The sequence below is a fragment of the Phyllobates terribilis genome, unplaced genomic scaffold (genome assembly GCF_046119375.1).
Source record: "Phyllobates terribilis strain yellow unplaced genomic scaffold, ASM4611937v1 Scaffold_1__5_contigs__length_1240528914, whole genome shotgun sequence".
Lineage (NCBI taxonomy): Eukaryota > Metazoa > Chordata > Amphibia > Anura > Dendrobatidae > Phyllobates > Phyllobates terribilis.
In genome coordinates this window covers 373,598,947-373,613,966 of record NW_027362761.1, presented here as the reverse complement: position 1 = coordinate 373,613,966, position 15,020 = coordinate 373,598,947, and the positions used below count along the sequence as shown (strand labels likewise).

Below are 15,020 nucleotides of genomic sequence, written 5' to 3'. Positions count from 1 at the left end.
GCCGCGACCAATCGGCGAACCGTGTTAGTGAGGACTGGAGAGCGTGTTTAAATTTGGCGCCAAAATCGATAATTAGTCGCGAATTTGGCGGCAATATCGGTGATTGGTCGCGGCCGGCAGGCGCGACCAATCAGCGTCGTATTAGTGAGGACCGGGGAGCGGCGCTGCTTGTGCTGGTACTTCCGCTGCGAGCAGCTGGGAGATGAGCGGCTGCTCGCAGCAGAAGCATCCCAACCGGCGGCGCCGCTCCCCGGTCCTCCGTTCACACTTGCTGTCGGGAGATCAGCGGGCCAAGCCGCTGATCTCCTGACGTTAGCCGCATGGAGGTCAGCGGCGCCGCCGGTCGGGGTAGTTCTGCTGCTAGCGCCGCTCATCTCCCGGCTGCATCGCCGCTGACCTCTGTGCGGCAGATGAGCCGCTAACGGCCGCCATCTTTTTTCTGAAATCCCGCGTCGCTGATTGGCCGCGGCCGGACCAATGAGCGACGCGGGATTTCCTGGACAGACAGCGGCCGGACCAATGAGCGACGCAGGATTTCCTGGACAGACAGACAGAGGGGATAAGACAATTATATATATAGATAGAACCAAATCTATGCGATCTGTTTATTTGGCTGTTTGCCTCTTATTATAGGTTATTGGAAGTGTCAGAGTTCAGCTGATTGCTGTCTCCCGTCACCACCCGCATTAGCTGGGCTGATCGTGAATGTATTCACATCAAAGCATCTTCTGAGAAGTCCGTGCTTAATGGGGTTTTCCCACGAACGAAGGTTGATTTTAATCAACAGATCTTGGAATGATAATAACTTCCACAATTGGATGTGTTTAAATAAAATGTTCCTGTGCTGAGACACAGTCAGACACAGCCATTACACAGTACACAGCAGGGGCACATTTATAAGATTATCTCAGCACAGGAACATTTTATTTAAATACATTCAGTTATGGAACTTTTTATCAATCCAAGATCTATTGATTAAAATCAACTTTTGTTCATGGGAAAACCCCTTTAATTCCAGCCGCCCTCCCATGACTGACCACAGGCAACATGCAGTTGCCAGGACAGATGCATTTTGGACCTACAATGGACTTCCAGAACATTATTCACTGTTTTGCTGAAGTGATTACATGTTTTGCTGGTCATATGATATCATAGAAATAAATACCCTAATATATCAGTCAGTGTAACTCCAACCCAGTAGCGTAGCTACCGGGGGAGCAGAGCGGGCGGTAGCCCCGGGCCCCGCGCTCTGAGGGGGCCCACCCGAAGGTACGCTAGTGTAATTGTATTGGCGTGCTGCACACGCCAATACAGCTACACTGTGGGGCAGAACAGAGAGACTCGATGTCCCTGCACTGCACGGCGGCCGCTACAGGGCCCTTGAGCAGGAGGTCAGGGGGCCCCCGGTGCCAGCATCGGGACCCGTTGCCCGTCACCACAAGTTCAGTGATGAGCGAGGGAGCGCGACGCTTCCTCTCCCATCAGTCCTCCTCTGCGTCTGACGTCAATGACGCAGACACTGACGTCATCACTTGGCGCCTGGCCCTATGTTCTGAAGATGTGCGGGCGCTCAGAGCAGCGGGGGCACGAGCAGGAGAGGTGAGTATTGTGTTTAATTCTTTTTTTCCTATGGGGCTGTGCATTACACTACAGACTGCCTATGGGGCTGTGCATTACACTACAGACTGCCTATGGGGCTATGCATTACACTACAGACTGCCTATGGGGCTGTGCATTACACTACAGACTCTGCCTATGGGGCTGTGCATTACACTACAGACTCAGCCTATGGGGCTGTGCATTACACTACAGACTCAGCCTATGGGGCTGTGCATTACACTACAGACCGCCTATGGGGCTGTGCATTACACTACAGACCGCCTTTGGGGCTGTGCATTACACTACAGACCGCCTATGGGGCTGTGCATTACACTACAGACTTTGCCTATGGGGCTGTGCATTCCACTACAAACTGCCTATGGGGCTGTGCATTACACTACAGACTTTGCCTATGGGGCTGTGCATTCCACTACAAACTGCCTATTGGACTGTGCATTACACTACAGACTGCCTATGGGGCTATGCATTACACTACAGACTGCCTATGGGGCTGTGCATTACACTACAGACTGCCTATGGGGATGTGCATTACACTACAGACTCTGCCTATGGGGCTGTGCATTACACTACAGACTCTGCCCATGGGGCTGTGCATTACACTACAGACTGCCTATGGGGCTGTGCATTAGACTACAGACTCTGGCTATGGGGATGTGCATTACACTACAGACTGCCTATGGGGCTGTGCATTACACTACAGACTCTGCCTATGGGGCTGTGCATTACACTACAGACTCTGGCTATGGGGATGTGCATTACACTACAGACTGCCTATGGGGCTGTGCATTACACTACAGACTCTGCCTATGGGACTGTGCATTACACTACAGACTCTGCCTATGGGGCTGTGCATTACACTACAGACTGCCTATGGGGCTGTGCATTACACTACAGACTCTGCCTATGGGGCTGTGCATTACACTACAGACTCTGCCTATGGGGCTGTGCATTACACTACAGACTCTGCCTATGGGGCTGTGCATTACACTACAGACTGCCTATGGGGCTGTGCATTAGACTACAGACTCTGGCTATGGGGCTGTGCATTACACTACAGACTCTGCCCATGGGGCTGTGCATTACACTACAGACTGCCTATGGGGCTGTGCATTAGACTACAGACTCTGGCTATGGGGATGTGCATTACACTACAGACTGCCTATTGGGCTGTGCATTACACTACAGACCGCCTATGGGGCTGTGCATTACACTACAGACTCTCCCTATGGGGCTGTGCATTACACTACAGACTGCCTATGGGGCTGTGCATTAGACTACAGACTCTGCCTATGGGGCTGTGCATTACACTACAGACTCTGGCTATGGGGATGTGCATTACACTACAGACTGCCTATGGGGCTGTGCATTACACTACAGACTCTGCCTATGGGACTGTGCATTACACTACAGACTGCCTATTGGGCTGTGCATTACACTACAGACCGCCTATGGGGCTGTGCATTACACTACAGACTCTCCCTATGGGGCTGTGCATTACACTACAGACTCTGCCTATGGGGCTGTGCATTAGACTACAGACTCCGCCTATGGGGCTGTGCATTACACTACAGACTCAGCCTATGGGGCTGTGCATTACACTACAGACTCAGCCTATGGGGCTGTGCATTACACTACAGACTCAGCCTATGGGGAGTGAATTAAACTACAGACTCTGCCTATGGGGAGTGCATTATACTACAGACTCTGCCTATGGGGAGTGCATTACACTACAGACTTTGTGTATGGGGAGTGCATTATACTACAGACTCTGCCTATGGGGAGTACATTATACTACAGATTCTGCCTATAGGGGAGCATTACACTACAGACTCTGCCTATGGGGGTGCATTATACTACAGGCACTGCCTATGGGGGAGCAGTATACTGCAGACTCTGCCTATGGGGGAGCAGTATACTACAGACTCTGCCTATGGGGGTGTATTATAATACAGACTCTGCCTATGGGGGAGCATTATACTACAGACTCTGCCTATGGGGGTGCATGATACTACGGACTCTGCCTATAGGGGAGAATTATACTACAGACTCTGCCTATGGGGGGATTATACAGTACTACAGACTCTGCCTATGAGGAGTGCATTATACTACAGACTCTGCCTATAGGGGTGCATTATACTACAGACTCTGCCTATAGGAGTGCATTATACTACAGACTCCACCTATGGGGGTACATTATACTACAGACTCTGACCTATGGAGGAGCATTTTACTACAGACTCTTCCTATGGGAGTGCATTATACTACAGACTCTGCCTATGGGGGTGCATTATACTACAGACTCTGCCTATGGGGGTGCATTATACTACAGATTCTGCCTATAGGGGAGTATTATACTACAGACTCTGCCTATGGGGGAGCATTATACTACAGACTCTGCCTATGGGGGAGCATTATACTACAAACTCTGCCTATGGGGAGTGCATTATACTACAGACTCCGCCTATGGGGAGTGCATTATACTACAGACTCTGCCCATGGGGCTGTGCATTACACTACAGACTCTGCCTATGGGGCTGTGCATTACACTACAGACTCTGCCTATGGGGAGTGCATTATATTACAGACTCTGCCTATGGGGAGTGCATTACACTACAGACTTTGTGTATGGGGAGTGCATTATACTACAGACGCTGCCTATGGGGAGTACATTATACTACAGATTCTGCCTATAGGGGAGCATTACACTACAACTCTGCCTATGGGGCTGTGCATTACACTACAGACTGCCTATTGGGCTGTGCATTACACTACAGACCGCCTATGGGGCTGTGCATTACACTACAGACTCTCCCTATGGGGCTGTGCATTACACTACAGACTCTGCCTATGGGGCTGTGCATTAGACTACAGACTCCGCCTATGGGGCTGTGCATTACACTACAGACTCAGCCTATGGGGCTGTGCATTACACTACAGACTCAGCCTATGGGGAGTGAATTATACTACAGACTCTGCCTATGGGGAGTGCATTATACTACGGACTCTGCCTATGGGGAGTGCATTATACTACAGACTCTGCCTATGGGGAGTACATTATACTACAGATTCTGCCTATAGGGGAGCATTACACTACAGACTCTGCCTATGGGGGTGCATTATACTACAGACACTGCCTATGGGGGAGCAGTATACTACAGACTCTGCCTATGGGGGAGCATTATACTACAGACTCTGCCTATAGGGGTGTATTATAATACAGACTCTGCCTATGGGGGTGCATTATACTACAGATTCTGCCTATAGGGGAGCATTATACTACAGACTCTGCCTATGGGGGGGGGCATTATAATACAGACTCTGCCTATGGGGGAGCATTATACTACAGACTCTGCCTATGGGGAAGCCTTATACTACAGACTCTGCCTATGGGGAGTGCATTATACTACAGACTCCGCCTATGGGGAGTGCATTATACTACAGACTCTGCCTATGGGGCTGTGCATTACACTACAGACTCTGCCTATGGGGAGTGCATTATATTACAGACTTTGCCTATGGGGAGTGCATTATACTACAGACTCTGCCTATGGGGAGTGCATTACACTACAGACTTTGTGTATGAGGAGTGCATTATACTACAGACACTGCCTATGGGGAATACATTATACTACAGATTCTGCCTATAGGGGAGCATTACACTACAACTCTGCCTATGGGGGTGCATTATACTACAGACACTGCCTATGGGGGAGCATTATACTACAGACTCTGCCTATGGGGGAGCATTATACTACAGACTCTGCCTATGGGGGTGTATTATAATACAGACTCTGCCTATGGGAGAGTATTATACTACAGACTCTGCCTATGGGGGTGCATGATACTATGGACTCTGCCTATAGGGGAGAATTATACTACAGACTCTGCCTATGGGGGGATTATACAGTACTACGGACTCTGCCTATGAGGAGTGCATTATACTACAGACTCTGCCTATAGGGGTGCATTATACTACAGACTCCGCCTATGGGGGTGCATTATACTACAGACTCTGACCTATGGAGGAGCATTTTACTACAGACTCTTCCTATGGGGGTACATTATACTACAGACTCTGCCTATGGGGGTGCATTATACTACAGACTCTGCCTATGGGGGTTCATTATACTACAGACTCTGCCTATAGGGGAGCATTATACTACAGACTCTGCCTATGGGGGTGCATTATAATACAGACTCTGCCTATGGGGGAGCATTATACTACAGACTCTGTCTATGGGGGAGCATTATACTACAGACTCTGCCTATGGGGGTGCATTATACTACAAACTCTGCCTATGGGAAGTGCATTATACTATACTGAGAACTATCTGGTGCATTATATTATATGTAGGCTATTTATACAGTGTGGGGATTACAGTTAGGGTCATACAGTGTGTGAGATATTGTGGGGTCCTTGTATAGTGTGGGGGCCATCATACAGTGTTGGAGATATCAGTCTGGAGGCTACTAATGGGTCAGTATACTGTGTGGGGGGTACTATACAGTAGGGTTCCCCAACTCCAGTCCTCAAGGCCCACCAACAGATCATGTTTTCAGGATTTCCTTAGTATTGCACAGGTGATGGAATTATTGCCTGTGCAGGTTATGCAATTATGACCTGAGCAATACTAAGGAAATCCTGAAAACATGGCCTGTTGGTGGGCCTTGAGGACTGGAGTTGGGGAACCCTGCTATACACTGAAGGTGAATTATACTGTGTATAAAAGAGCATCATACTGTGTAGAGGGGAGCTGCACATGGGGGGAGACTCAGCACATTATTAAATGTTAAGTGGGCACTTATCGTTATAGGGGAACTCAGGTTATTGTGACTGTCAAATGGGCAAACAAAGGGCATTATTACTTTCTAGGGGGCAAAATGTGGGCACTGCTTTCTAGGACACTTACATACAGCATTACTATATTCTAGAGGTTTGTTTTACCATCTAGAGAGCACACAGCAGGTGCAGTAATAGGGACACATACAGCAACAGAGGCTCAGTATTGGATTATCAGCAGGATGAGGGGTTTGTGCAGGTTGGGAATAGATGGGCATGGCGCCTGAAATGTAAGGAGTCAAATGTGTCTTTGTTGTGATCTCTGCAGACCTGAGACTCTTGAGTCCTGGATGGAGACGTTGTCGTGTTGGTCTGGGCCAGATGGAAAAGACGGGAAAAGTGAGCAATTTAATCAGAAAGAACGTCAGCTGTAAGTCACTATATATAACTATGCTGTGATCTCTTATATGTTCTGCAGGACTGGCATCTATCAATATATGTCACCATATGGCGGTAATATCAGTGCTGGTCTTTGTATAGAGATTATTTTCAGTAACAGCGCAGTCATCTGCTGAGGTTCTCCTACATCCACTATCTGGGTGCGCCATTATAGTTGTAATCAGGGTTACCAGGTTAGGGGCCCACTCAGAAGTTTCGCTTACGCCTCTGCTCCAACCGTAATGTAGATCAGTTTATTAAAATTAACTCTGAACAGTGTAGAAAAAATATTTCCACATAAAACTCATTTAAATTTTAAGAACTTTAACAACTAATGTCGAATGTCCTGGATTCAGTGGGACAGTCATGGTGTCACCTCCTATCATGCCTCCGGGACTGCAATACAGTACTGCATGCAATATGTGGTCAAAGGATAATTTTACAAACGACAGCCAGCAGAGGGCAGCATAACACACTGCAGAAGGGAAGCAATGGTCACACTGTAAATACATTCTATTTCTAGGATTTCACTGGGGAATTGCATAGTCTGAGCTGAAGTATTATTCTTTCCTGTAAAAAGTGGCAGCATGAATACATTACAACTTCTGCTTGACTTCAAAGGATTGCTACAGTGGTGGCCAAAAGTATTGACACCCCTGCAATTCTGTCAGATAATACTCCGTTTCTTCCTGAAAATGATTGCAATCACAAATTCTTTGGTATTATTATCTTCATTTAATTTGTCTTCAATGAAAAAACACAAAAAGAATTGTCCTAAAGCCAAATTGGATACACACATTGAGCATGGAGAAAAGAAAGACCGAAGAACAGTCTGAGGACTTGAGAAACCAAATTGTGAGGAAGCATGAGCAATCTCAAGGCTACAAGTCCATCTCCAAAGACCTGAATGTTCCTGTGTCTTCCGTGCGCAGTGTCATCAAGAAGTTTAAAGCCCATGGCACTGTGGCTAACCTCCCTAGATGTGGACGGAAAAGAAAAATTGACGAGAGATTTCAACGCAAGATTGTGCGGATGGTGGATAAAGAACCTCGACTAACATCCAAACAAGTTCAAGCTGCCCTGCAGTCCAAGGGTACAACAGTGTCAACCCGTACTATGCATCGGCGTCTGAATGAAAAGGGACTGTATGGTAGGATACCCAGGAAGACCCCACTTCTTACCCTGAGACATAAAAAAGCCAGGCTGGAGTTTGCCAAAACTTACCTGAGAAAGCCTAAAACGTTTTGGAAGAATGTTCTCTGGTCAGATGAGACAAAAGTAGAGCTTTTTGGGAAAAAGCATCAACATAGAGTGTACAGGAAAAAAAAAGAGGCATTCAAAGAGAAGAACACGGTCCCTACAGTCAAACATGGCGGAGGTTCCCTGATGTTTTGGGTTTGCTTTGCTGCCTCTTTCACTGGACTGCTTGACCGTGTGCATGGCATTATGAAGTCTGAAGACTACCAACAAATTTTGCAGAATAATGTAGGGCCCAGTGTGAGAAAGCTGGGTCTCCCTCAGAGGTCATGGGTCTTCCAGCAGGACAATGACCCAAAACACACTTCCAAAAGCACTATAAAATGGTTTGAGAGAAAGCACTGGAGACTTCTAAGGTGGCCAGCAATGAGTTCAGACCTGAATCCCATAGAACACCTGTGGAGAGATCTCAAAATGGCAGTTTGGAGAAGGCACCCTTCAAATATCAGGGACCTGGAGCAGTTTGCCAAAGAAGAATGGTCTACAATTCCAGCAGAGCATTGTAAGTAACTCATTGATGGTTACAGGAAGCGGTTGTTCGCAGTTATTTTGGCTAAAGGTTGTGCAACCAAGTATTAGGCTGAGGGTGCCAATACTTTTGTCTGGCCCATTTTTGGAGTTTTGTGTGAAATGATCAATGATTTGATTTTTGCTTCATTCTCTTCTGTGTTTTTTCCTTGCAAGCAAATTAAATGAAGATAATAATACCAAAGTATTTGTGATTGCAATCATTTTCAGGAAGAAACTGACTATTATCTGACAGAATGGCAGGGGTGCCAATACTTTTGGCCACCACTGTAGCTATAAAAAGATACCTGCTGTCCCTGAGAGGGAGGGCTTGCCACTGACATAACTAGAAATTTTTTGTACCCATAGTAAATGTATGAAAGTCCCCTCCTATGTCTTGTAAAGTCATATATATCTACTTAAAGGAAATCTGTCACAAGATTTTTGCTACCTCACCTAAGAGCAGCATAATGTAGGAAAGGAGACCGTGGTTTCAGCAATGTGTCACTTACGACCAAATACGATCAATACGACCAAATTGGCAGGTGGAAAAAGCCAGGGAGAAAAAGACCATATCCCCCGTGGCAGAGACTCTTCAACAACCGCAAAAAGAGATAATAACAGCACTACAGGCCCTGCTATAACTACCGGAATACTCCTTATATGTGATGCTATAATCTGACCACATTATAGTATTTGGTTAATTTGAACTGGATAGGCTAATTTCTAACCATCTGATAATTATTTCTTCGGCAGTCTCCTTATAAATGTATTCTGGTGCTGTTATTATCTCTTTTTGCGGTTGTTGCAGAGTCTCTGCCACGGGGGATATTGTCTTTTTCTCCCTGGCTTTTTCCACCTGCCAATTTGGTCGTATCTCTCACATTAGCCAACATTAATGTAATGTAATTTTTTTACCTTTTCTATATTCACAATTTAATAAATGCATATTTTCATTAAGAGCTTCTTCTCTGGCTACTCTTTTGGAGATTTGTGCTAATTATAAGCATAGCTGATATTTTGGCTACAATTCTCTTTCCTTTAGTCTAATACTTTGGTAAAGAGATAACTTTAATAGGTTTTGATCTTACTGTGATTGCAGGAACCTCAACGGGTTATATGGATTATAGGAAACGTGACAGAGCCTGGGTTAATCAACTCGGGGTGGTTTTTGGAGAGAGGCTGACTAGTGAGAAAGAGACCTGTGATATTAAGGACTTGAAACTGAAAATTTGGGAGTTACTTAAAAAACTAATTAAAATATGGTGGAATAAGGCTGCACTAGAAAATTACCTACAGAAAGATATTCTGCCGAGGGGATTACGTTTCCAACTCTTTCCCACTTTGGAAATTGATGATCCAACGTTTATTAATAAATGGGAAGATACACTCACAAAGTGCTCTAAAACGCTCTTAGAGCTTCTTATTGGCCTAGATAAAAAGGCCCTAGAACCTCTAGAAAAATAGATCGACTGCATTTGCGAAAAACTACATGCTGCATTAACATCAGACGAATGCAAAAACTTCGATCAAGCTCTTGAGGAAGACCTCAATAAATGGGAGAGTGAAATTCAAAATTTAAAAACAAAAAAATATACACGAGATTTGGGTGACTATCAATCTAACAACATATATTGGTGGAAACCGAAAAGCAAAATTAGATCTCGTACCCACTCTATCTCCAGTACCTCCAACATCTCAGAGGAAGAATGTGGCGGCCGAGCAGGGCGTTTTTTAGACAAGCGTCTTCCTCCAAATATAGAGGATATTTCCACCCCCTCTCACCTATATGCAAGAACTCCTTCTACAAAAACGAAAAGTTGTCCGTACAACTTCAGAGAGAAAAGAATCAAGAAATTTTGAAGGTAATTAATCTTTCCAATATTCCTCTATCTAAAGCACAATCTGAGGTGTTATCAAAGGGGCTCTCTTTTTCACCTGTGGAAAGGTATGATTATTTTACAGCAATCAAAGATCTGGAACTGTTTGCCAGGAAATTAATTTTTAAAAAACACTTTAATTCCGTACCAGCGATTCTTTCATTCTCAGTAGAGGCACAAGCCCTGAGAGATCTAGAATCGCTGGAAGCAGAACAAATAGTACCGATACCTTCTAACACTCCCATACATCTCCACCGTCGCTCCAATGCCTTCCCGCCTTTGTCCACAAATTGAAATTTTCGTCAAATTAGTACGGGAAGACCTCTCTAAATTGAATCGTATGAACAATTATGATAATCTGTCGCCACCCCTACGACGTGCGATACAAGAACTACGCAGGATGAAAAATATAGTCATTAAGAGAGCGGACAAGGGGGGGAATGTTGTCATCTGGCCGGTGGAGATGTATGAGGCAGAGGCATTCAAACAACTCCAGTGTAGTGATAAATATAGGAGGCTGGAAAATATTCCATTGAATGCCTTTCATAAAAAGAGCTCAAGGACCTGATCGACGATGGGATGGATTCAACTGTTATTACACCAAAAATGGGGGAGGCACTAATACCAGACTTCCCAGTAAACCCCACTTTTTATCTGCTGCCCAAGGTTCACAAGGACTCCCTCTGCCCACCGGGCTGACCCATAGTCTCGGGTATGGGGAGCCTTTGTGGACCTACAGTATTTGTAGCTTCGTAGATTTCTACTTACAACAATGTGTGGAGACACTTCCCTCGTTTATTAGGGATACCACTGACATGCTCAGAAGACTTGATGGTGTCATACTCGAGGCTGATATGTGGCTAGTCACATGCGACGTGGAGTCCCTATATACGTCCATATGGCACGACCAGGGGATACAAGCTGCGGAATTTTTCTTAAACATGACTAATCTAGATCCTGAGTTAATCGAGTTCATATTAAGATTACTAAGATTTATTTTTATTCACAATTACTTTGTGTTCAAGGACCGCAGCTTCCTACAGCTCCAGGCCACTACGATGGGGGCGGCTTGTGCGCCCTCATAGGCAAACTTATTCCTGGGGCTGTGGGAGAGGGATACGGTCCTGAACACTCCTGGACACGACGCAGTCATCCTCTGGTCTCGATATATCGATGACGTGCTTTTCATCTGGCAGGGCTCCACGTCGCAGTTGGAGAATTTTTTGGCCTGCCTAAATATTAGTGAATCTAAAATCAAACTAACATGGAAATATAGTCAAAAACAGATTGACTTCTTAGACCTACTTATGTCCAAAAATCAATACGGCATATTAGAGACGGATATTTTCCGTAAAGACACTTCGACCAATTCCCTGCTTCATTACACTTCATTCCACCCTCCAAAGCTAAAAAATTCTATACCCATAGGTCAATTTTTGAGGGCGCGTAGGATTTGTTCCAGTGAGGAGAAATTTAGGGATCAAGCAAAGGAACTAACTGTAAGATTCCGTAATAGAGGTTACAGACAACACGACATCAATAAAGGGCTGACTAGAGCTAGAAATAGCACCAGACAAACCCTTTTGAGTACATCACAAAGGCCATTTAACAAATCGAGGAATAGTCAATCGGATACGACCCCGAGATTTATCTCCACATTTAATGCCAATTGGCAAGCAATTGAGGACATTCTCTCCAAACACTGGTCAATCCTCTTGATTGATAGTGATTTACGCAGCAATTTGACAACTTATCCACTTATTACCTGGCGAAGATCACAAACATTAGGAGATTTGCTCTCCAACAGCCACTACATACCCCCAGGGAATCGTTTCATCTTCGGCAGCAGAGGTCCACCATGGGGCAGCTTCCCTTGCGGCAGATGTCCTGTCTGCAAATACATTCCAAAAACTTTAGATTTTCGGAATTCCAGAAATGACAAAATCTACAAAATCGTACACCATATATCATGTGATACCGAAGCAGTGGTTTACCACATCACCTGCCCCTGTGGATTGATCTATGTGGGGATGACAACTAGACCATTTAAAATCCGTATCCAAGAACATATTTGTGATATTAAAGATGCAACCACATGTCCTGACCCACATCTATTAAAAACCATCCACAAACATTACCTTGAAGTTCATCAAGGCAACCCCAGGGGCACGGTGGTTTGTGGTATTGATCATATTTTCCTCGGAATCAGAGGTGGTAATCTAAAACAAAAACTACTGCAGAAAGAAACACAATGGATAATGGTGTTAGACACACTAGCCCCCATGGGAATTAATGAAAATGTCAGTTTCAAGCCCTTCTTGGCTTAATGAGCCTGAGTGCTCATATTTTAACAGTGGGATCCGGTGTTATCCAGTGATTGTCGATCACTTTTTAACAGCTTATGTTTGCCTCGTTTTAGATTAATAATCCACATGACATTATCCAGCGTGGTCGATGATTGGAGCATATCAACCTATGACATCTAACATCGATACTGACATATGGACTCATCTTCTCCAGCCTTGGGGGTGTATTCTGGACAAGTGTATCTCCCCTATAAAGTCTATTGCTAAATATCAGAGTATTTATACATGTAATGATTGCTCTGCATATGTTGATTTGTTGTATATTTATGGACTGTACACATGCATTCACATATGTATTGTATATCTGCGATCTAAATGTATGTTTAGCCACGCCTCCTGACGAAGCCACAAAGGCGCGCTATCAGCTCTCTCCTGGCAGCAACCCGCACACCGCATACAACTTGTCACAAGGTAATATGTTACTGTTATACCTGTGAACAGCACTAGAGTCATACGGCTTCAGCTTGTGCATTAAACATGCACCATACATTGGTTTACATTGAATGCATGTTCAGAATAGCTCATTTTCTGGCTTTATGAATGGGGACTCAGTAGCAGATACTGGATCAGCAGATTATATATATGCCTCTTATTTGCAGGCCCTGCTATAACTACCAGAATACTCCTTATATGTGATGCTATAATCTGACCACATTATAGTATTTGGTTAATTTGAACTGGATAGGCTAATTTCTAACCATCTGATAATTATTTCTTCGGCAGTCTCCTTATAAATGTATTCTGGTGCTGTTATTATCTCTTTTTGCGGTTGTTGAAGAGTCTCTGCCACGGGGGATATGGTCTTTTTCTCCCTGGCTTTTTCCACCTGCCAATTTGGTCGTATCTCTCACATTAGCCAACATTAATGTAATGTCATTTTTTACCTTTTATATATTCACAATTTAATAAATGCATATTTTCATTAAGAGCTTCTTCTCTGGCTACTCTTTTGGAGATTTGTGCTAGTTATAAGCATAGCTGATATTTTGGCTACAATTCTCTTTCCTTTGGTCTAAGGACTGGAAGGAAGCCTGTCATAGAGATCATCTCCCTCATTACACCCTCCCCCCCCCTCCATCTCCATGCAGGATAAAGAATGCTGTGCATTATTGAGTCGTTGTGAGGGAAAAGCCTATGGTTGTGTATGCATTAAAACTGTGCTGTACTGTGCTACCGGATAATAGACTGTGCACTGCTGTGCTGCAAAGGAGACTGTACTGTTATTACTGGAGCCTGTTGCTCAAAGAGACATTTGCATTGCACTGGACATGCCTCATTAAATGTTACTGTTCTACCATTTATGAAGACTCTTGTCAGATGTGTCTGGTCAGAAACTGAATCTATCTTGTGCCTGAGAGAAGCTGCAGCCTATTGTCGCCGAGTAACGGTTCCCCCAGGATTCCAACTAATTCATGTAACCGGTCTCTCCCCTATCTGAACTTAGGCGGCGTGCATGTAACACAGGCTTATTATTCCCCCAAATCCCCGCCTGTATGCTTAATTATCATATCCCCCCCCTCCCCTGCAAATCACAGGCCATGTGATGTGCACTGTGCTCCCTGACTTCCCGGGCATGCGCAAAGTAATGGGACATCTACATCTTCTGGGAGTATGTATATTGCATACCTGCAGTCACACGACCACCTGCTCCCGGAGAATCCTGAGAGCGCATTCTGTGTGGATTCACAAGTCTGCTCATAGAGTGACTGCAGAATTTTGTGCCAAATCTGGACACCCCTTTTAAGAATGACTCATTATTTTGTGTCACCCTGGCCTGGATGCCACAAATGTATAATAAAGCTGTGTCTGAGAGCAAGGGGGAGGTTCTCTGGTTAGGGACCATTAGCATGCAGCACCTCCTGTCCCAGGCCAGTAGGGGGAGCAGGATGCCCCTATAAAAGCTGGAACTGGGGGCAGGGTTAGAGAGAGCTGGACGACCTGTCTCTGAAGTGAGAGGCGTCCCAGAGAAGGGAGAGCCAGTTCAGCTGAAGCTGAGGAGGTCGTGTGGCAGTAGAGGAGCCACGAGCCAAGGACGGAAGGCAACGTGAGCCTGTCCTGGCTGAGAGAGAAACTGAACTACCAGACTTTGGTGTCCGAGGCTGTTAGGATTCCAAGTCCTACAGCAAATAACCAGACCGCAGGGGATTGTATGTCCCTTGGCTTAAGAAGCCC

The 15,020-nt window shown here is 45.2% G+C and overlaps 1 long non-coding RNA gene across 1 annotated transcript; it reads left to right on the top strand.

The window, feature by feature from the left end:
• The first annotated feature begins 1,218 nt into the window (after positions 1–1,218).
• LOC141167348 (uncharacterized) lies at positions 1,219–10,459 on the top strand. The gene is made up of 3 exons (XR_012251416.1): positions 1,219–1,599; positions 6,729–6,830; positions 9,705–10,459. It is a non-coding gene; the product is annotated as an uncharacterized lncRNA (long non-coding RNA).
• The last annotated feature ends 4,561 nt before the right edge of the window (positions 10,460–15,020 follow it).